Source organism: Lepidochelys kempii, chromosome 1 (assembly GCF_965140265.1).
Source record: "Lepidochelys kempii isolate rLepKem1 chromosome 1, rLepKem1.hap2, whole genome shotgun sequence".
In the NCBI taxonomy this organism is placed as follows: Eukaryota; Metazoa; Chordata; order Testudines; family Cheloniidae; genus Lepidochelys; species Lepidochelys kempii.
In genome coordinates, this window is record NC_133256.1 from 217156601 (window position 1) to 217178396 (window position 21796).

Sequence of the window (21796 nt, forward strand, 5' to 3'; positions counted from 1 at the left end):
TTGGATCTCTGGGTTGATTAAATTGGGGTCCACTAAGGAAGCATGGATAGCTGACACTTGTGCTCCGGTGTCCCTCCATGCGGTGACCTTCTTCCCGCCCACACTCACAGTTTCCCTCCACTCCAAGGGTATCTGGGAGGTATCTGGGCCTGCGGATCTCTGGTGTGATTCCGGTGCAATGAACTCTAATCTGTTGGGGTTCTTGGGACAGTTGGCCTTTACATGCCCCCGCTCATTACATTTAAAACATCGTCCAGCTGACGGGTCACTGGGGTGAGGCAGGTTGCTGGAGAACGGGGTGGTGGGACGATAAGGTGTCTGGAAGGTTCTTTGGGAGGTAGGTGGGGCCTTGGGCGGGCCCCGGTAATATGGTGTGGTCTGGGGTTGTCCCTTCTGGTCTCCGCTCCAACTGCGACCAGTTTTCTTCTTCTCTGCCACCTCCACCCATCTGGCTCCAATCTCTCCTGCCTCGATTACAGTTTTGGGCTTCCCATCTAGGATGTATCTTTCTATTTCCTCAGGAACACCCTCTAAGAATTGTTCCATTTGCATTAGGAAGGGCAAATTTACAGGAGATTCAACACTTGCTCCTGATATCCAGGCATCCCAATGTTTCACAATGTGGTAGGCATGTCGGGTAAATGACACATCTGGTTTCCACCTTAGGGCTCTGAACCCCCAACGAGAATGCTCGGGTGTTATCCCCATTCTGACTCTCGCCTTGGATTTAAACAGTGCGTACTTGTTCATGTGTTCTTTAGGCATTTCAGCCGCCACCTCAGCTAAGGGTCCACTGAGCTGCGGCCTCAGCTCCACCATGTATTGGTCAGTAGAGATGCTGTACCCAAGGCAGGCCCTTTCGAAGTTTTCTAAGAAGGCCTCAGTATCATCGCCTGCCTTGTATGTGGGGAACTTTCTGGGATGGGAAGTGGTACCTGGAGAAGGATTGCTAGGGTTTGTTGGTATATTCTGCTGAGCCTTTACCTTCTCCATCTCCAGTTCATGCTTCCTCTCTTTTTCCTTCTCCTCCTCCACATGCTTCCTTGCCTCCATTTCCCTCCTGTGGGCAGCCTCCTGTACATCCTTCTCCATCCGCATGAGTTCTATCTGTCTTTCATGTTCCTTTTGTTTTTCATCAGCCTGAAATCTGGCTAATTCCAGCTTTTGTTGAGCCGTGGAGTCTGTCATCCTAACCTCTCTGTTTTTAACTAACTTTACACCCGAGGTTTAGAAATAAAACAAACAAAACTTGGCTTGTAAAATTTTGTTGTGCTGGAATAGGATACCTATTCTCTGATAGTGATTGTCAGAAAAAGACAATTCCCTTTTGTCTCTGCTCTGGCCCCAAATCAAAGCAAAAAACCTCCAGCTACTTGGAAACCTGCTTTCCAGCAGCCCAAAGGAAAAAAATTTCCTTTTCAAATCTGTGCTCCTTGTAAAAAAAAAAAAAAAACCAAAATCCTAAAAAAAAAAATAACCCTACCACTTTTGTCTCCGGGCAAATGGGTAGAACACTCCCGTATTTACTTTTAAGGGAAAAAAAACCTCAGGTTTGTGAAGACTGTGAATTTCCCTGCAGGAGGTTAACTACTCTGCCTCCAAGCAAAGAAAACCTGCAATTCACAAAGATAATCCCCTTTTGTCTCTGCTCTGGCCCCAAAGCAGAGAAAAAACTAGCTGCTTTCAGTTGGACCTCCTTTCCAGCAGCCCCAAAGGAAAAAAAAAATTTCCTTTTTAAAAATCTATTTTTCTGGTTCAAAAAATCTCAAATTGATCTCAAAAGGATTTCAGGTTAATCCCACCACTCTGCCACCATGTCAAGGTTCCTTCCCCACTCTGAACTCTAGGGTACAGATGTGGCAACCTGCATGAAAACCTCCTAAACTTACTTTTACCTACTTAGGTTAAAACTTCCCCAAGGTACAAACTATTTTACCCTTTGCCCTTGGACTTCCACTGCCACCACCAAACTTTATCTGGGTTCCTGAAAAAACATAGTTTGGAAACGTCTTTCCCCCCAAAATCCTCCTAACCCTTGCACCCCACTTCCTGGGGAAGGTTTGGTAAAAATCCTCACCAATTTGCACCGGTGACCACAGACCCAAACCCTTAGATCTTAGAACAATGAAAAAGCATTCAGTTTCCTTACAAGAAGACTTTTAATAGAAGTAAAAAAAGAATCACCTCTGTAAAATCAGGATGGTGAATACCTTACAGGGTAATTAGATTCAAAACATAGAGAATCCCTCTAGGCAAAACCTTAAGTTACAAAAAAGACGCACAGACAGAAATATTCATTCTATTCAGCACAGCTATTTTCTCAGCCATTTAAAGAAATCATAATCTAACACATACCTAGCTAGATTACTTACTAAGTTCTAAGACTCCATTCCTGTTCTGTCCCCGGCAAAAGCATCACACAGACAGACACAGACCCTTTGTTTTTCTCCCTCCTCCCAGCTTTTGAAAGTATCTTGTCTCCTCATTGGTCATTTTGGTCAGGTGCCAGCGAGTTTACCTTTAGCTTCTTAACCCTTTACAGGTGAGAAGATTTTTCCTCTGGCCAGGAGGGATTTTAAAGGGGTGTAACCTTCCCTTTATATTTCTGACAGGGAGCTATCCCACAGTGCACCATTGTGACCGCTCTGGACAGCACTCTGAACTCAGATGCACTGGCCAGGTGTACAGGAAAAGCACCGGGAACTTTTGAATCTCATTTCCTGTTTGGCCAGGTGAGCTCATCAGCACAGGTAACCATGCGGTCCCAGAATTGAAAAAGAGCTCCAGCATGGACTGAACGGGAGGTACTGGATCTGATTGCTGTATGGGGAGATGAATCCATGCTATCAGAATTATGTTCCAAAAGACAAAATGCCAAAACATTTCAAAAAATCTCCGAGGCCATGAGGATCAGAAGCTACAGCAGGGACGCAACACAGTGATGTGTGAAACTTAAGGAGCTCAGACAAGCATACCAGAAAACCAAAGAATCAAACGGATGCTCTGGGACAGAGCCCCAGGCATGCCGCTTCTACACTGGGCTGCATGCAATTCTAGGGGGGGCCACCACCACTACCCCACCCCTGTCCATGGACTCCGAGGATGGGGTACCCTCCGCCATGCCTGAGGATTTTGCGGAGGGAAAGATGAGGAGGAGGAGGAGCTTGGGGAGAGCACACAGCACACCGTTCTCCCCGACAGCCAGGATCTTTTTATCACCCTGACTGAAATACCGTCCCAACCCAACCAAGCCAGAGAAGGGACTTCTGGTGAGTGTACCTTTTTAAATATAATACATGTTTTAAAAGCAAACATTTTTTAATGATTAATTTGCCCTGAGGACTTGGGATGCATTCGTGGCCAGTACAGCTACTGGAAAAGTCTGTTAACGTGTCTGGGGATGGAGCGGAAATCCTCCAGGGACATCTCCATGAAGCTCTCCTGGAGGTACTCTAAAAGCCTTTGCAGAAGGTTTCTGGGGAGAGCAGCCTTATCCCGTTCTCCATGGTAGGACACTTTACCACGCCATACTAGTAGCAAGTAATCTGGTATCATTGCATGACAAAGCCTGGCAGCGTATAGTCCCAGTGTTTGCTGGCATTCAAGCAACATCCATTCTTTATCTCTCTGTGTTATCCTTATGTCGTTCATAGTAACCTGGTTGAAATACAGGAGTTTAATTAAGGGGACATTCAGAGGTGGCTGTTCCTACTGGGCTGTTTGCCTGTGTCTGAAAAGAAATCCTCCCCACAGTCAGCCAAGCGGTGGGGGGGGGGCCATTGGCACTAAGCAGTTCACGTTTAGCTAGCAGGGATCTTCCCTGATACCAGCCATGCAGTGGGGGAAGGGGTAAAACAATCATCCCAGAGAATTGGATGGGGGGGAGTTAGTTTGGTTTCTACTGCTGCATGTTAACACGAAAACCGCAGCACTAAATGGCCAAGTCAGCGTGCTTTGCTTGATATGGGAAAGGAGGATGCTGCTGTTATGAAGGTTGCAGAAGCTGAAAGACTATGGCTTACCATGGCCGCCTGCAAGCCGAATTCTGTTGCCCGGCCCTGCGTGTGTGATCTCTAACACCAAAGCCGCAGGCACTCAATATAAGATGCAAAATGTGACCTTGTACCAAAATCACACGTGCTATGTAATGTGAATAGTGTTGTTCACCGTGAAAGAGTATAGCCATTGTTCTGTAAAATGTATCTTTTTAAATACTTCACACCCTTTTTTTCCTCCAGCAGCTGCAAACGTTTCAAGCCTCCCTCCTCCATCCCAAAGGCTATTTCAGATAAGGCAGCAAAAAAAACGAACACGTGATGAAATGTTCTCTGAGCTCATGCAGTCGTCCGACACGGACAGAGCTCAGCAGAATGTGTGGAGGGACACAGTAGCACAGTACAGGAAAGTGGCCAATGAACGTGAGGACAGGAGGGACGATCGAGATGAGAGGTGTTGGCAGAGGAGGCATGAAGCAACGCTGGTGCTACTGCGGGATCAAATGGACATGCTCCGGTGTCTGATGGAGGTTCAGGAACAGGAGCAGGATCACAGACCGCTGCTGCAGCCCCTGTTTAACCACTCTCCCTCCTCCCCAAGTTCCATAGCCTCCTCACCCAGATGCCCAAGAATGCGGGGGGGGGGGAGTTTCGGAGATCCAACCACTCCACCCCAGTGGACAGCCCAAGCAACAGAAGGCTGGCATTCAACAAGTTTTGAAGTGGCCTTTTCCTTCCCTCCTACCCTCCTCCCACACCCCACCTGGGCTACATTGTGAGTTATCTCCCTATTTTTATTATCAATTAATAAAGAATACATGTTTTTTAAATGATAGTGAATTTATTTCCTTTGCAAGCAAGCTGCGATTGAAGGGGGGCAGGGGGTGGCTTACAGGGAATTAGAGTCAACCAAGTGGGTGGGTTTTCATCAAGGAGAAACAAACAGAAGTGTCATACAGTACCCTGGCCAGTCATGAAACTGGTTTTCAAAGCTTCTCTGATGCGCAGCGCTTCCTGCTGTGCTCTTCTAATCGCCCTGGTGTCTGGCTTTGCATATTCAGCTGCCAGGCGATTTGCCTCAACCTCCCACCCCGCCATAAACGTCTCCCCCTTACTCTCACAGAGATTGTGGAGCACACAGCAAGCAGTAATAACAATGGGAATATTGGTTTCGCTGAGGTCTGAGCAAGTCAGTAAACTGCACCAGCGTGCCTTTAAACGTCCAAATGCACATTCTACCACCATTCTGCAGTTGCGCAGCCGATAATTGAACAGCTCCTTACTACTGTCCAGGGTGCCTGCGTACGGCTTCATGAGCCATGGCATTAAGGGGTAGGCTGGGTCCCCAAGGATAACTATAGGCATTTCAACATCCCCAACAGTTATTTTCTGGTCTGGGAAGTAAATCCCTTCCTGCAGCCATTTAAACAGACCAGAGTTCCTGAAGACCATGAACCTTTCCCGGCCATCCCACGTTGATGTTGGTGAAACATCCCTTGTGATCCACCAGCGCTTGCAGCACCATTGACAAGTGCCCCTTGCGGTTTATGTACCGGTTGCCCTGTTGGTCTGGTCCCAGGATAGGAATATGCGTTCCTTCTATAGCCTCACCACAGTTAGGGAATCTCATTACAGCAAAGCTATCTACTATGACCTTCACATTTCCCTGAGTCACTACCTTTGATAGCAGCAGCTCAATGATTGCATTGGCTACTTGCATCACAGCAACTCCCACAGTAGATTTGCCCACTCCAAATTGATTACCGACTGACCAGTAGCTGTCTAGCATTGCAAGGTTCCACAGGGCTATTGCCACTCGCTTCTCAACTGTGAGGGCTGTTCTCATCTTGGTATTCATGCGCCTCAGGGCAGAAGAAAGCAAGTCACAAAGTTCCATGAAAGTGCCCTTACACATGCAAAAGTTTCGGAGCCACTGGGAATCATCCCAAACCTGCAACACTATGTGGTCCCACCAGCCTGTGCTTGTTTCCCGGGCCCAGAATCGGCATGCCACGGTATGAGTCTGACCCATTAACACCATGATCTCCAAATTGCTGGGGACAATTCTCCAAATTGTTTTAGAGTAATCTGTGCCCATGTCCTCATCACTCTTGTCACCGTGCTGCTGTCACCTCCTCGCCTGGTTTTTCAGGTTCTGGTTCTGCACAAACTGCATGATAATGTGTGAGGTGTTTACAATGGTCATAACTGCTGTGGTGAGCTGAACGGGCTCCATGCTTACCGTGCTATGGCGTCTGCTCAGGCAATCCAGGGAAAAGGGTGTGAAATGATTGTCTGCCGTTGCTTTCACGGAGGGAGGGTTGACTGATGACATTTACCCATAACCACCTGTGACAAATTTTTGGCCCCATCAGGCATTGTGAGCTCAGCCCAGAATTCCCATGGGCAGTGGGAACTGTGGGATAGCTACTCACAGTGCACCGCTTGGAATGTCGACGCTTGCCACGGTACTGTGGACACACACCGCCGAGTTAATGTGCTTAGTGTGGACGCATGCACTCGACTTTATACAATCTGTTCCCAAAAATTGACTTCTGTAAAATCGGAGTAATTTCATAGGGTAGACCTACCCTTAATATCTGTAAGGCTCGGATATTCCAACAGTTAGTCTGAATAAGATTTGCAGGCACACATTGGATTATGTGGCTCACAAGAAATATTGTACTGTTGTCTAATTGCCTGAGCACCGTCCATCCAGTGCACTGAGGTATCTAGTAAGTAATGTTGAACTGTGTGATCTTAACAAACAGAAAGCCTGGTCTACGTTTAATAAATTTACTTGTGGGTCCCAGTGTGGGAAAAATGGTGGGATCAAACAAAGACTGTATCATAATGCATATGCCCAAAGGAACTAAATTAAGGTTGCACAGTCAACCACAAGTCCTGCATTTAGTAAATTTCCAGTACTTGATTCGGCAACCTAAATACCTTCCTAGTAAGGTGGGGGGTCTTTAGGTGTAAAAATAGCTTCCACTGGAATGTGCTCAGGCCTGTGTGTGATTGGATTAATGATCAGTTCATGCCCAGGCCGAGTTCAACAAAACCTGTAACGGACATCGAGCGGGTGATTCGTTTAACTGCTAATGTGATTGTCCTTCTGTCCAGGAATAACGGCCAGTGGGATGAAAGGGAAGCTGCATTGCTAGAGAAGGGATCTTGGGTTCATAACACTGAACTGCACAGAAAAATAAAGACGTCGTTTAATGCATTTATTTCCTAGGTAATGTCAAATGTAATGGCTATTGCAGAGGTTTATCCGTTGCTGAAATGAGGATTACATTAAGTTCCCTTCCTGCACGATAGCCCTGGTGTTCTCCTGGAACCAAATGGGAGCTGCATTCCCTGAGCTCTGACCATCCCCAGCGTGGCAGGACAGCCCCCTCTGGACACATTTTCAAAATCCGTGGCAGTCGGTATGTGAATGCACTGCTCTCCGCCTGCCCCCCGCCAGCCAGTAGGTAACAGACCCAGACCTGAGTACGGGACAGTGGCCTCTGGCGGGGAGATGAAGGGACGGGGGTGGCCCGCAGGGACACCGGGGCGGGCGCCCTGCCGGGCCGGGGGGCCCGGTGCGCAGCGCGGAGGCGCAGGGGCTCCGCCGCCTGGCGAGACCCACCAGGTCCCGGCCCGGAGCCCCGGTGCCCGGGCGACGCGGGCCGAGCCGAGCCGCGCCGCGCCGCGCTCTGGGGACCCTGGCCCAGGGACCCTCCCGCGCGCAGCCCCGGCCGCGGTGCTGAGGGGCGCCGGCAGGCTCGGGCGCATCCCAGCAGAGGGCGACGTAGCCCGTCGCCCGCCCGCCCGCCGGCTCCGTGCGCGCCCGGGGGAGACCGGCCCCGCCGCGTGTGCTCGGGTCACCAGCGCGGCCGGGGCCTGCGATTGGAGCCCCCTGGCTCCGCCGCCGCGCGCGGTGGCCCTGGGCACCCGGGGCTCCCTGCCCACGGCTCGTCTCACCCCGAAAGGATGAAGAAGGAAGGGCTGAGAAGTGGGGGGTGGGAACTGGAGCCGGGGGCCCCCCTTTGCGGCCTCCAAGCCCCTGAAACCCCAGCCCCCGGGAGGGACCCGGGCCAGGGCTTGGCGAGCGGCTGCCCCACCTCTTCCCTGGGGTGGCTCCCCGCCGGGCTGGGGTGACTCAGCCTTCCCAGCCAGGGGCCCTCGGAGAAGCCCTTTGAACGGGAGCTTTGATGGGGCCCCTTGGCCCCTCCCCGGCGAGGAGCACAATGGCCTGAGCTCCGGGTATAAGAGGCCCGCGAAGCGGGGAAGCAGAGAGCAGCAGGGAGCCCGAGAGGGAACATGGACTCTGCCCCGGAGCTGCAGGAAGCCTTTGCAGCCATGACCCCAGAGCTGTGGGAACTCATCCCACTCGCGCGCCACCCAGCACAGCTCGACAGCAGCGGCGGGGGCGGCCAGCCCCTCTGCGCTGAGCCTGCTGGCTCCACGGGTGGACTGGTGGGGAGAGCGGGACCAGGCCGGCATGGTTCAGGTGAGCCCTCCAGGGGCTGGTTGTCAGGAGGGGAGCTGGGGGCCAATGCACCGGGCCTGGCTCAGGGCAGTTCTGGCAGCATCGCTCTGCGGGGCTGAGGCTCAGTCTGCTCTGCAGGGCTTTGCCCTGTCCTCCCTCCAGCTGACTGGACAATGGGGCTGCCACCACTTCCCCCAGGGACTCTGTTCCTCAGTCGCATAGATGCCCACTGGGAGGGAAGGATTCCTGACCCCCAGCCTGGAATGAGAGCTCAGCTCCATCCCCCTTCACCCCCAGCTCTCGCAGCCTCTTCAAGGCCCCCAGGCAGTGCCTCTACCTTCCTGGGGTTTGCGCCTTCCTCTGACCCTTCTCCTCTCTTCTCCCTTTGGATTTACAGCAGGGATCGACTCCAGAGAGGGATGCATGGCTTTGCCCCGGGTCCCGTCCATTGCTGCTGGGCCCCATGTGGTAGCTGCTGCCCCCAGCAGGGATCCCCCCCACAGTCGGTGGGGAGGGCAAGAGAGGAAGAAGAGGAAGAGGAACTTGTACAGCAGGAATCAGCTGCACATCCTGGAGTCCTTCTTCCATCGAGAGAAATATCCCAACCTGCCTGAGGCTGAAATGCTGGCGGGGATGACGGGACTCACCTACCAACAGGTACGTCCAGCCCCTCACTCTGGGGCTCTGGTTTCTCCTCTCTCTGCTTAAGGGACAATTTGCGTTCTGCGGTTTCTACAGCCAGGGCACCATAGGGAGCCATAGCAGAGGGTTGGGGGAGTGGAGTGGTGCTGGGGTCTCTGTCACTCAGAAAGGTGCTCACAGTGGGTCTGGAGGTACTGGGGCTGGGAGGACAGTTTCTGTGACCTGGACGGAGCAGGGGAAAGGGTCGGGGGGGTGGGGGGGCATGTGAGAATCTTTCATCCAACCGGAAAGCAGTGAAGGATCCTCCCCTCTGTCCCTGCCTCCCATTCTTCATTCAGGGCCACAGAGATCTGCTGTTGGACACAGGACTCCTCCCTTCTTCTCAAGGCCTAGGGAGGGGAACAGGTTATTTCAAAGCCTCTCAGGAGGAGGGCAGGAGGGAGGATAAAAGGGACAGACATTGAGGGGTCCCTGAGGTTCCTTCTCTGCCAGCAGCTCCTTCAGCCCCTCTTCTCTCCAATTCCAGATCCGGATTTGGTTCCAGAATAGAAGGGGGAAGCACCGGAGACTTTACACTGGAGACGGGACACCTGGGAGCAGCCTCTGTACCCTGCAGGTGAGAGCTTGAGAGCTACACACACACACAAACACACTCCCAATCACCCCCTCAGACACACGCTGAGTGTCCCCCACCCACACCTCCACTCATCCACAGAGACACTCAGACAGCGAGACACCCCAAGGAGCAGACACCCGCTCACACCTGCCAACAGACACACGGGCACTCTGGGCCTTTTCCACAAGGGTTATTCACTGGTATCTGGCCAGCACTTCAGTGACACAGGGCCAGATCCCCAGCGTGTGTAAAGCCGGGCAGCTCCAGTGAGTACAGTGCAGCTACAGTGAGCACCAGGAGTTGGGGCCTGGCCTGTGAAGTGCTGGGAACCTGCTGAGATCTTAGCATTACACTGATCTCCCTCTGGGCTGTTCCTTTCCTGCCCTGTCAGGTTTGTTGGGGGCTGGTTTATGGGCCATTGGAACCCGTTGAAGAGTCAGATTTCTCCCCTCAAAGCATCCCAGGTGCAAGTAGATTCACCACCTGCAAGTCCCCTTGGGATCCTCTGGGACAGAAGAGCCTACAGAAATATCCAGGACAGGGCTATTAGTGCTGCTAGCAGTGAAGAGAGCTGAGCCCTGGGGATCAATGCAGGGCTCTGGGCTCTCTGGGTTGTGATTAAATGTTCTGCTTTCTCTTCCCTACAGACCCAGTGCTGTGCACGCTCCTGCAATGATCCATTCTCCCTGTTTCATTGGCCAGCACTTCCTGGATCCCCAGGACCTGATCCAGGGATGCAATGGGCTCTGCAGGGACCAGAAAGCTCTGCCTTTGACTCCAGAATTAACCTGCCTCCCCTCCAGTCCCCTTCCACGCCTACGGACTTCCAAGCCTACAACACATGGGCCCCAGAAACCAGCCTAGGAACCTCTCCCACTGCTGTGCACCCTGTGACCATCAACTCCAGCTTCCTCCACTTCTCTCAGATTCAGTCCATGGAGTCTCTGGAGCTGTCACAGTTGATCAATGCTGGTGACTCTCTGCTCTCTTCATTCTGTATGGATTCCCAAGGGAATTCGCAGTGGGGGCCCAACCATGGGGATAGCCAGCCCTGGTGACACAGAGGGAATAACTTCAGCCCCTTTGTCTGGACTCCCCACTGGCTGTTTCCCAGCCTGAGTCATGGAGTTCTCAGGCTCATCCACTCCCGAGGAATATCTGACACTCTTCACTAGTGAGACCACCAAGACTTCTTCAGACTGGAAGATGAGATCTGGACAGAGGGAGAGGGACAGAGATGTGGTTTCAGAGTTTGTACAATGCTGTGCATACGTGCATTTCTTCAGTGATATTTTCCTGGTGTGACAATGAACCCATTATGTTAATTTGGTTTTATTATTTTCCAGTAAAACAGTTTTAAATAATCAGGTAGTGGTTCTGGTTCTATTCCTGAGCTGTAAACAGGTCCAACTTCCAGAACTGCTAATCACCATGAAAAATTAAAATTCACACTCCTGCTACCCCCAGAAAGGACAATATCATTTGTGTGGGTTTCCGAAGACTGCAGTGCCATGAACCTATCCAATCTTCTAGCCACTGGCTAAGGTTGGGTTCTGTGAGAATGGGGGGAGTGGGTGTATTTTTGAGAGTCTGTCATAGTGACTTAGGTGTATAATCTCCAGACATTTACTGATCATAATAATGCCATCTGAGGGCCATCTGAGCTAGGCTCCTTTGCTAAGGCCCTGAATCAAAAACTTCACAGAGGCAGCATCACTGGGGCTTGGAGCAGAAGTTCTGAACCATTGAAGGGTCTCTCTAATATCTCTTCCTGCCCATTCCCAATGTCTTTTCCATGATCTAAGTGCTGCCGCCTTCTTGTTTCCTGGTGGGTCTCCCTGTTCTGGGCTGGGGGAGAGGGGCTTTGACTTTCTCCCCCAGAGATAAACTTTCAAGGATGGCAGCTGAAGCCCCCATGGGTGAGAAGGAAGATGGGATTAAGGTCCTTTCTGCACTGGGATCAGAGCCAGACCAGCCACAGCCTGTGTGAAATTTGGCTTCAGCTAGAACCACGTTGCGGCCAAGTCCTTATGGCGGGATAGGCATAGGTAGAGGACTGTCTACTCTGTAAATGTGTCCCCCACCCCAAACACAAGCCCTCCCTGATCCTGCAGACATGTGCTCCATGCTCACCTGCCTCCCTCCTGCCTGCTTCACATTCCAAATTCCGTGTCAGGTTCGGGGAGGCTGGGGCCTGGTGGGATACCTGGCTCTGGTCATTTGGATGCAGTGGGATATTGTGGTTAGAGCAAAAAAGGAGGGCGTGGATCTTAGTGAGAGAAGGAAGCCGTCACCATGATACACTCCAATTAGTCCCCGTGTGGGTTCCCAGCTTCTGCCCTGTATTTCCCTAACAGCGAGCTAGGAGCCAGGGGCGGTCTTTGCATCCCACATAAAAGAAAGACACATCCCCCTGAGCCTCTCTCCATGGTCCTGACGCGGCGCAGACAGCGCGGCCCATTCCTGTGGGTCAGACACAGAGAGACCTCGGGGAACGTGCTTTGCCAAACACCTCCGGTCTCTGCTTCTTTCTCTGTCTGGGGGAGAACTGACACACAACCTGTCTCAGGCATTAGCGGGGCCCATGCTCGTCCTGCCCTGCCCCCAGAAGCACGGGAAATACCCACAGACTGCCCGAGGAAGGAAGGTGCAGTGGGAGACAGGGAGTTAGGTGCAGAAGTTCAACAAGTGGAAAGGATCGTAGAATCTCAGTTCGGACAGGGCACAGGGTAGCTATGTGCTGCAGAGGAATCTGGAAAAGCCGTTCTACTCTGGTGCTACCCTTCATACTGGCCATTCTCCCCCTCCCTGTGTCCAGTCAGTATCTCTTCCCATGCAACGGGAATCAAGCGCTGCACTGTACCTAGGGGAACTCTAATATGGTCCTCCTTCGACATAGATCCCCCCCGCGCCCCAGCTTCAGCCCACAGCATGATTTCTGCTGCCCGGGAGTGAGAAAAATACCTTCTTCCCCCAGCTCAGGGTTACACTGCCAGAACCAGACTGCCAGATGCTGTGTGTAAACCTGAAAGGAATTAGCTGCTTAAATCATTGCTTTACTATGAACCATTTATATTACAGTAGATGCCTACGGGCTTAGGCTTTGTAGTGCTGGGATCTGATCAAACAGAAAATGAGACAGTCCCAGCCCCAGAGAGTTTACAATCTGATTCCATAGGGACACAAAATATGAGACCCTCTAACATGGGATTCTAATTCAGGGGTGCTCACAACAATTCTTTTGGTGGCCTCAGAGTGCAGCCACCAACTCTTGCGGGTGGCTGTTGTGACAATTCTTCCTAAAATACTTAATTAACTTTCGGAAAAACAAATCAAAATGCACAGATACACCTCCAAATCATTTTAATTTATTTATGTACAGCTTTTTTGGGGGGGGGGTTGAAAACTCAATAATACAAATAATGTACAGTTGTCTCTATTCTTTACTGGACCCAAAAAGAATAGACACAAAAATAAGGGTTTTTGCATATTCTTGTCTTTTGTTGTTCTTGCTTTTGCTTTTTTGGTTGCTTTTTGTAGACTTGCTAGCTAGTAAGTCTGCTGCTATGAAAAATGATGTTTGTATGTTGTTAATATCACTTTTCACTGCCTCCCAGCTTGCTAGCAAGTCTGCTGCTATGAAAAGTGATATTAACAAGCATACAAATATAACTTTTCACAGCAAATTTACAAAGCTCTGGCAAGTTGTAGGACAAATTAAGCTCTGGATGGGGAGGTGGGTAGCAAGGCAGCAGGGGCCAGGGTGATGGTTGGGGGGGAGGGGCTGGAGGAGGCAGTAGGGCCAGGGGCAATGGGCTGGGGGAGGCAGTGGGGCCCAGCCAGACCGGACTAAAGCCCTTTGACTAGGGACCAGAGCCTGCTGCCCCATGGCTGGAGCCTGCCGCCCACAACCTGCCACCGCAGGACTGAAGCCAGAAGCCCGCGCTCCACCAGCCCCAGGAAGGTGGGGAACTCACACCGACTGCCTGCTCCTCCAGCATTTCTGGCTCCAGAGCGGGGCAGGACCTGACCCCTGCTGGTGGCCCTTGGGGAGGGTCACTGCTTCCCTCCCCTCCTCCACCAATCACTGCCCAGGAGCCTGTGGCTGCAAGAAAAGCCCCTGCTGACTGCAGTGGCCACAGGTCGCAAACGCTGCTCAAATTATAATGAATCCAGTTGAGGGTAACCTAGTGTCGATGGAAGTAAACCCTGTTTAACAGGATCACTCTGAGATGGACTGTCCTGCTGCAGCATCTCTGGAGGCCCGGCAGCCTTTGGACAGTGGAAGTTTACATAGTTCACAGCATGAATTTCTAGCTCCCCTGGGAATGAGGGAAACCTGCTGGCTGGCCTGATGCTGAGCCACCTGCCTGAAGCTGCCGATAGAGAGACACAGGCTAAGTTCGGGTCTGTGTTCTCGTGCTATAAATCTGGAGCCGCACCTTTGAAACCAATGCACTTACATCAGATTGACACAATCTGGCCCAGAAGCTTTCTAGTGCCGTTTACAAGGCTCCATTCCTGGAGGTGTAACAGGAATAAGGGAAATCACTGAGAGCAGGATGGCCCCATCCATGGGACACTGCTGGAAAGACCAGTGACATGGGCTTGTGATGGGGTATTTGGGCTAGATTCACAAAGGTATTTAGCCATCTAAGACCCAGCTTTAGGCTCCACTGTAATGCAGCAAACATCTGCCAACCACTGTAGGTGTCTGAACTCATTCAGCACATACATTTTCAGGGTAAAAGTTCCCTCAGCACCAAAGTTTCTGCCTCTGAGAATGCACTTTGCTGCCTGGCTCAAGGCCAGTGCTTCCCAAATAGTGAGTCCCAACAAGGTTCTAGAATAGTTGCAGGGACCCAGGCAATCACACACTTCTCACAGCCTGGTGCAGAAGGGAGGCCAGAGGCAGATAGCAAGCCACGCACACTCACCCCACAGCAGCAACTTCTATCCCATGGGGCTGGGCCTGTCTCCCTGCTCCAAGCATGAGTGGCCCTGCGACTCCACACACCGGGTCACAACACTGGGCACTCACTCTCATTTGGCTCAGATATCTCTCTGTCAATGCCTGAGGCTATGTCTACACTAGAAACGCTAGAGCAGCACAGTTGCACTGCTGTAGCGTGGACACTGCTGTGATGGAAGGGGTTCTTCCATTGCTATAGAAAATCCACCTCTCCGCGAGGCAGTAGCTAGGTCAATGGTGGAATTCTTCCACTGACCTAGCGCTGTCGGCCCCGGGGGCTTGTCTTCATGTACAGTGCTACAGAGGCGCAGCTGCATGGCTGTAGCGCTTTAGTGAAGACACTACTATGTCGACCAGAAAGCTTCTCCCATCGGCATCGTTAATCCAACTCCCTGAGAGGCAGCAGCTGTGTCGGCAGGAGAAACTCTCCTGTTTGACATAGCACTGTCCACACTGGGGGTTAGGTAAGTAGACCTTCTTCCCTCAGGGGTGTTTATTTGTAGTGATACCAATACAGGTCTGTACTGTAGACCTGGCCTGGGGTTTAGATTAGCTTAACTACATCTCTCAGGGCTATGATCTTTTCATATCACTGAGCGAGATATCTGTGGCACTATGCACCCTGGTCTAATGTGTTCAAAACTGCTCACTCCAGTCCCCTCAGGAATTTCTCAGGCTTGGCCAGCTGCATCTGGGGTGGCTATTACACGCAAAGGCGTCCCTTGTTGGGTTATTTCCTTAGTGGTCCCGGTGGTGATTATTTTGTGAGATCGCTGCCCTTGGCTTTGACGAGGCAGAATATTGTAAATATTGAAGTGTTTGTTTTAAAGACCTGTGTATTACATCAATGAGGATGTTTCAAGTTTTGGGTCACAGGTAGGGCAGGCAATTAAAATAGATTCACTATGGCTGTACAGTCTCTCCTGGGTCAGAGCTTGCCATCCCACTGTTGTGAGGATGAAGGTTGGGGATTAGGGAACACAGCTCCCATTAGAATCCATGAGAAAACCAGGGATACGCATTAGTAGAGGAAGTGATGTGATTAGTATAATCCTCATCAATGCTGATTTTTTTCCCACGGCAATAGCCATTGAATGTAAATAACAAAGTTTAGTTTCTTTTAAGATACAGGTAATGATCAGAAATATCTTTCTGTACCAGGGCAGCTTCCCTTGCATGTGACTCAGCAGAATTTCTGTTCCTGGGAGAGGGGAAGCCTGATCACGTTAGCAGATAATGAGATCACTGACTGGTGTGAAGTTCAGGTCCAACAGCCCCTTTCTTTTTACAGACATGCCGTGGCCAAACCCTGCCTGCATGGGCATGAGCACCATGCTAGCTGCAGGACTTGATTAGAGAAAGCCCCTCCATGGGCAGTCTCTTTGGTTCACAACCTCTGCCACCAGCCCAACTGATGCTGCTCCTGTGAAGTTTGTGGTTCAGGGCCTCAGTGAAGCAAGTTTGCTCCCACTGCCCTTGGCAGGATTATTATGATCAGCAAATCTTTGGGAATTAAAAAAGAGTCACTGTGAAAGACGCTCCCCTGCCCCAGTTATGGCTGAACCCTGCCATAGGTAGGGGCTGGGAGAGGGGCTAGCATTGTGACACCAGCACTTCTGGTAAACCCACATAACTGATATTGGCCCATTTGTGGGTTTTGGGGGGGAAGGGGGATTTTAATTGTTTGTGATGAGGAGAGGTTATGAGGGTTGGACCTAATTATAGCTCAGGAACTGTACAAGAAACACTCCCAGTATTATTTAAAACTAGTTTATTATAAATTAGCAAAATCACAATAAGACAATGGATTCACTCTAACAGCAGAAAAGCACCACTGAAATGAGAGAGACCCTCCCAGCATTCTGCAAACACTTAAACCACAGCTCTTTCCCTCTCCCTCTGCCCAGCTTTTCGCTTAGTCTGAAGGAATCTTGGTGTTTTCATGAGTGAAGAGTGTCAGAGATTCCTCGGGAGTGAAAGAGCCTGAGAACTCCCCGACTCAGGCTGGGAAACAGAGCCAGTGGGGAGTCCAGACAGGAAAGCTGAAGTTACTCCCTGGGTGTCAACATGTGTCAATGAAGAGAGCAGAGTGATTAACAGTGACAGCTCCAGAGACTCCAGAGACTGAACCTGGGGGTAGAGGAGGAAGTAGAGTCAATAGCCACTGGTTGCACAGCAGGGGGAGAGGTTCCTAGGCTGGTTTCTGGGGCCTGTGTGTTGTAGCCCTAGAACTACAGCTGGGAGCTGGCTGGAGGGGAGCCCGGTCAATTCTGGAATCAATGCAGAGCTTGCTGGTCCCTGCAGAGCCCATTGCATCCCTGGATCAGGTCCTGGGGATCCAGGAAGTGCTGGCCAATGAAACAGGGAGAATGGATCATTGCAGGAGTGTGCACAGCACTGGGTCTGTAGGGAAGAGAAAGCAGAACATTTAATCACAACCCAGAGAGCCCAGAGCCCTGCATTGATCCCCAGGGCTCAGCTCTCTTCACTGCTAGCAGCACTAATAGCCCTGTCCTGGATATTTCTGTAGGCTCTTCTGTCCCAGAGGATCCCAAGGGGACTTGCAGGTGGTGAATCTACTTGCACCTGGGATACTTTGAGGGGAGAAATCTGACTCTTCAACGCGTTCCAATGGCCCATAAACCAGCCCCCAACAAACCTGACAGGGCAGGAGGAAACAGCCCAGAGGGAGATCAGTGTAATGCTAAGATCTCAGCAGGTTCCCAGCACTTCACAGGCCAGGCTCCAACTCCTGGTGCTCAGTGTAGGTGCACTGTACTCACTGGAGCTGTCCGGCTTTACACACGCTGGGGATCTGGCCCTGTGTCACTGAAGTGCTGGCCAGATACCAGTGAATAACCCTTGTGGAAAAGGCCCAGAGTGCCCGTGTGTCTGTTGGCAGGTGTGAGCGGGTGTCTGCTCTTTGGGGTGTCTCGCTGTCTGAGTGTCTCTGTGGATGAGTGGAGGTGTGGGTGGGGGACACTCAGCGTGTGTCTGAGGGGGTGATTGGGAGTGTGTTTGTGTGTGTGTGTAGCTCTCAAGTTCTCACCTGCAGGGTACAGAGGCTGCTCCCAGGTGTCCCGTCTCCAGTGTAAAGTCTCCGGTGCTTCCCCCTTCTATTCTGGAACCAAATCCATATCTGGAATTGGAGAGAAGAGGGGCTGTAGGAGTTGCTGGCAGAGAAGGAACCTCAGGGACCCCTCGATTCCTGTTCCTTTTACCCTCCCTCCTGAGAGGCTTTGAAAAAGCCTGTTCCCCTCCCCAGGCCTTGAGAAGAAGGGAGGAGTTCTGTGTCCAACAGCAGATCTCTGTGGCCCTGAATGAAGAATGGGAGGCAGGGACAGAGGGGAGGATCCTTCACTGCTTTCCAGTTGGATGAAAGATTCTCACATGCGCCCCCCCCCCGAACAGACCCTTTCCCCTGCTCCGTCCAGGTCACAGAAACTGTCCTCCCAGCCCCAGTACCTCCAGACCCACTGTCAGCACCTTTCTGAGTGACAGAGACCCCAGCACCATTCTGCTCCCCCAACCCTCTGCTATGGCTCCCTATGGTGCCCTGGCTGTAGAAACCATTTTCTAGAAATGCAAAATGTCTCTTAAGCAGAGAGAGGAGAATCCAGAGCCCCAGAGAGAGGGGTTGGATGTACCTGGTGGCAGGTGAGTCCCATCATCCCCAACAGCCTTTCAGCCTCAGGCAGGCTGAGATATTTCTTTCCATGGATGCGCAGCTGATTCCAGCGAATGTCAAACGTTGTTGATCCTTTCTGCTTAGTGTTTCTGCAATGTTGGATTCCTTGTGATTCTGCCAAGCCTGAACTTTCATTACCAAAGGAAATGTAGAGTTTCGGCCACCACTTTGAAAGCAGCTGTGTGTTGCATGGTTTATTCAGCCTTGCAGAAATTGCAAACAGCAGCCGGAAAGGTGACAGTTTGTCTCATCTTCCACCCAATGCACTGTTAACTCTGCCTCCTAATTCATTTCGATGAGGTGAGAATTCCAGCCGCGCCCCCTCCGCAGCGCAGTCCTGTCAAGAAGGGGGTAGTTCAAAGGTGGCTGTGATGAATCCCAGGTATTCACAGACCAGATTTTCTGGCATTTTTAATCTTTGCAGCGCTTGATCTGGCAACCTGAATATCTGACTGGTAAGGCAGGTTTTTTGATGTACTAACAGCTTCCCTTGGAAAGGTCTCAGGTGTGATGCGATTAGCTCCGTGCTCATCTGATGCCCCGGCTGAGTTCAGCAAAGCCTGTCACAGAAGTTGAACGGGTGATTCATTTTGCGGCTGATGTGATTGTCCTTCCCCCCAGGACTAAGGGCCAGTGGAAGGGAAGGCCGGCTGCGGGGAGAAGGGGAAAATAAAGGAGGAGGTCAATGCATTGATTGCACGTGTGACGCACAAACGTGGTGGGATGTGCGGAGGTAAAAGCCGGCGGCACAAGAATGGGAAGCAGCCTTAGTGCCGCGTGGCCTGGGGGCTCTCAGGCGGGAGCTGCCCTCCCTGGGCCTGGCCCTTCACGGCATGTGCAGCCTTTGGGACCGGGCCCATTTTCCAGGCGCTACGTCATTCCTCTTCGCCTGTCCCGCCGTGTTTCCGAGCCCTGGCAGCCAGCCTCCTCAGGGGCCGAGCGCAGGGTGACAGCACGGGAGAGGGCTCAGACCGCAGCCTGGCCCGCAGGGACACCGGGGCGGGGGCCCTGCCAGGCCGGGGGGGCCGGTGCGCAGCGCGGAGGCGCAGGGGCTCCGCCGCCTGGCGAGACCCACCAGGTCCCGGCCCGGAGCCCCGGTGCCCGGGCGACGCAGGCCAAGCCGAGCCGCGCTCTGGGGACCTCCCCGTGGCCTGGCCCAGGGACCCTCCTGCGTGCAGCCCCGGCTGCGGTGCTGAGGGGCGCCGGCAGGCTCGGGCGCATCCCAGCAGAGGGCGACGTAGCTCGTCGCCCGCCCGCCGGCTCCGTGCGCGCCCGGGGGAGACCGGCCCCGCCGCGTGTGCTCGGGTCACCAGCGCGGGCTCCCGTAACCTGGGGGACCCGGGTCTCTGCCGGGTGCCCTGGGGAGGGGGTCCCCGGCCTCATCCTCCCCGGGGGGCGGCTGTCCCCACCCCAGCACGTGGGGCTTTCTCAGCGCAGGGTCGGTGCAGCAGCCGCGGCAGGCTCCATTCTTGCGCCAGGCCACATTGTGTCTGGCGTTCCTGGGGAGATGGCGCCAGGACCACCAGTTGCAGCTGAGCATTTTGACCTTGGCCTTTGGGAGGCCGGCTGTCGGAGACCCCAGGGCATGGCCACAGTTAAGTCCAGGGGATGGAAGGCCATAAGGGTGGAGGAGGTCTGCCTGCTGTAGGCCTTAGGGCTTCTTTTAACCCCCCCCCTTAACAGAACTCAGGCCTGGCTGGTTTGAATAAGCTCTTTTGCTCTTAAAACAATGTTGCAGCGGCAAAGCATGCCTCATAGTGTAAGGTTTGCTGATGCCAAGTTAAAGATAACAGGAGAGACAGCTACAAGGCCAGGCAGGATGTGCTGGTTGTTTAAGTTGCTAGGAATGCTTGTTAGAGGTTGCGGGAAATAAACATTGTTGTAACCCATATAAGGAAGGCAGAGCATTTGTGCAAAGCTTCGATTGGCTGATGTGTAGTGCAGCAGCATTAAGGAATATAAAAGTGTGTGTAATGACCTGCTCTGATGTGCAGGATTTGAGATTCTCTTCTCCCTGTACCTTAGTTGCAGCTGCAAATAAACTTTTTTGCTTCTCCACCCCGTTGTGATTATTGGGTGACACACACCGGGCAACGAACCCCTGCAGTTGTTTGCCTCTGGCGCTGGGTGCTGGCAACAAGGCAGACCCCGACTACAGTGCGATCGCTGTGCTGGCCCGGCCCCTGGCCCTCACTGAGAAGCGGGTGAAATCAGCCTCTCCTGCTGGGGCGTCTCCCTCCTCTGTCTCTGCCTCCCAAAGTCAGGACAAACTGATGCCGTAGCAGTTCCTTTGAGGAAGATCAGGGGGAGGGAAATGGGGACCAGAGGGGTCATTACCCAGGCTTGCAAATGTGGTAGGTGTCAGGTAACATTCTCTCAACCCAGAAAGGGACTTGGCTTAGGGAGATTTCTGGCCAGCGGGGGTGTGGGGAACCTCTCCATCATTCTCTTCGTCTTGTATTTTACTCTTTTGCGTACTTGCCTCCTAGTCTAAAACACACTATACAATATGACACTGTCCCTGTGGGGAAGAGGAGGGAGTGCAGTGGGCAGAGGGGATTGGCTCCCACTTCCATCAGCATCTCCTTCATCCCTTTCCTTCTGCCCTTCCAGGTGACCATGTGGTTCCACAGTCAGCCAGAGCAGCACAGGAAGTGCTGATGGAGACGGAGCCTCTGGGGGGTGCTTCTCTATGGGGCAGCTGAGTCTGAGGGCTCTAGACCTACAAACTCCCCAGCACAGGCTCGCATGCCCACACCTGAAAGCACAAGGGCCTGATCACTTCACAGTACCGAGCTGTGAGAGTGACACATTTCTGCTTGTCACTAGGGCCTGAATGCCAATATTCACAAGTGTCTGATGGACAGTCTAGCCTCTGCCCATAACCCCTATGGAGGGAGATCTCTGGAGCAAGGGAGCTGGGCAGTGAGACAGCAAATAGGGGGATCTGACTTTGTGTTAGCCTATTAGTGGATATTGGCAGAGGGACAAATGGTGAAAGGGTACAAGGGGTGAAAGGGAACATTTAATACAGCTGTCCCCAGGCAGTTGTTGGTGCTCTTAGAAAGCTGTGGCCAATCTATTCCATGTTAATGCTGGGTTTTGAAATGAGCTGAATGAACCTGGGACAATGCCTGGCATTCACTAAATATCTATTAGTTAGATATGGGCATGTGTGTCTGAGATTGTTAGAGATCAGGCATTGCTTCAGCATCCGGCAAGGTGGTGCTGGGCTGCTGGACACTGCACTGATCACCCGCAGGTCAGTTCCAGGGTACTTTGTACAAGAATAAACCCAATGTTTTGCCCAAATGCCTCCTCACAGGTATTTCCATTTTGTCCCCCTGCAGTTCCATTCCTCCCTTCCTATGGCCCTTCACCAGAGTGAAACGGGGGCAGAGTG

The 21796-nt window shown here is 52.3% G+C and overlaps 1 long non-coding RNA gene across 2 annotated transcripts; it reads right to left on the bottom strand.

Moving 5' to 3' along the window:
* Nucleotides 1-16499: 16499 nt before the first annotated feature.
* LOC140905928 (uncharacterized) lies at nucleotides 16500-19746 on the bottom strand. 2 transcript variants are annotated; one of them, XR_012156987.1, is made up of 3 exons: nucleotides 19469-19746; nucleotides 18353-19043; nucleotides 16500-17844 (listed from the first exon to the last, which is right to left on the bottom strand). It is a non-coding gene; the product is annotated as an uncharacterized lncRNA (long non-coding RNA). The 2 variants fall into 2 exon arrangements; XR_012156989.1 differs by lacking the exon at nucleotides 19469-19746 and having other exon boundaries at nucleotides 16500-17108; nucleotides 17755-17844; nucleotides 18353-19430.
* Nucleotides 19747-21796: the final 2050 nt, after the last annotated feature.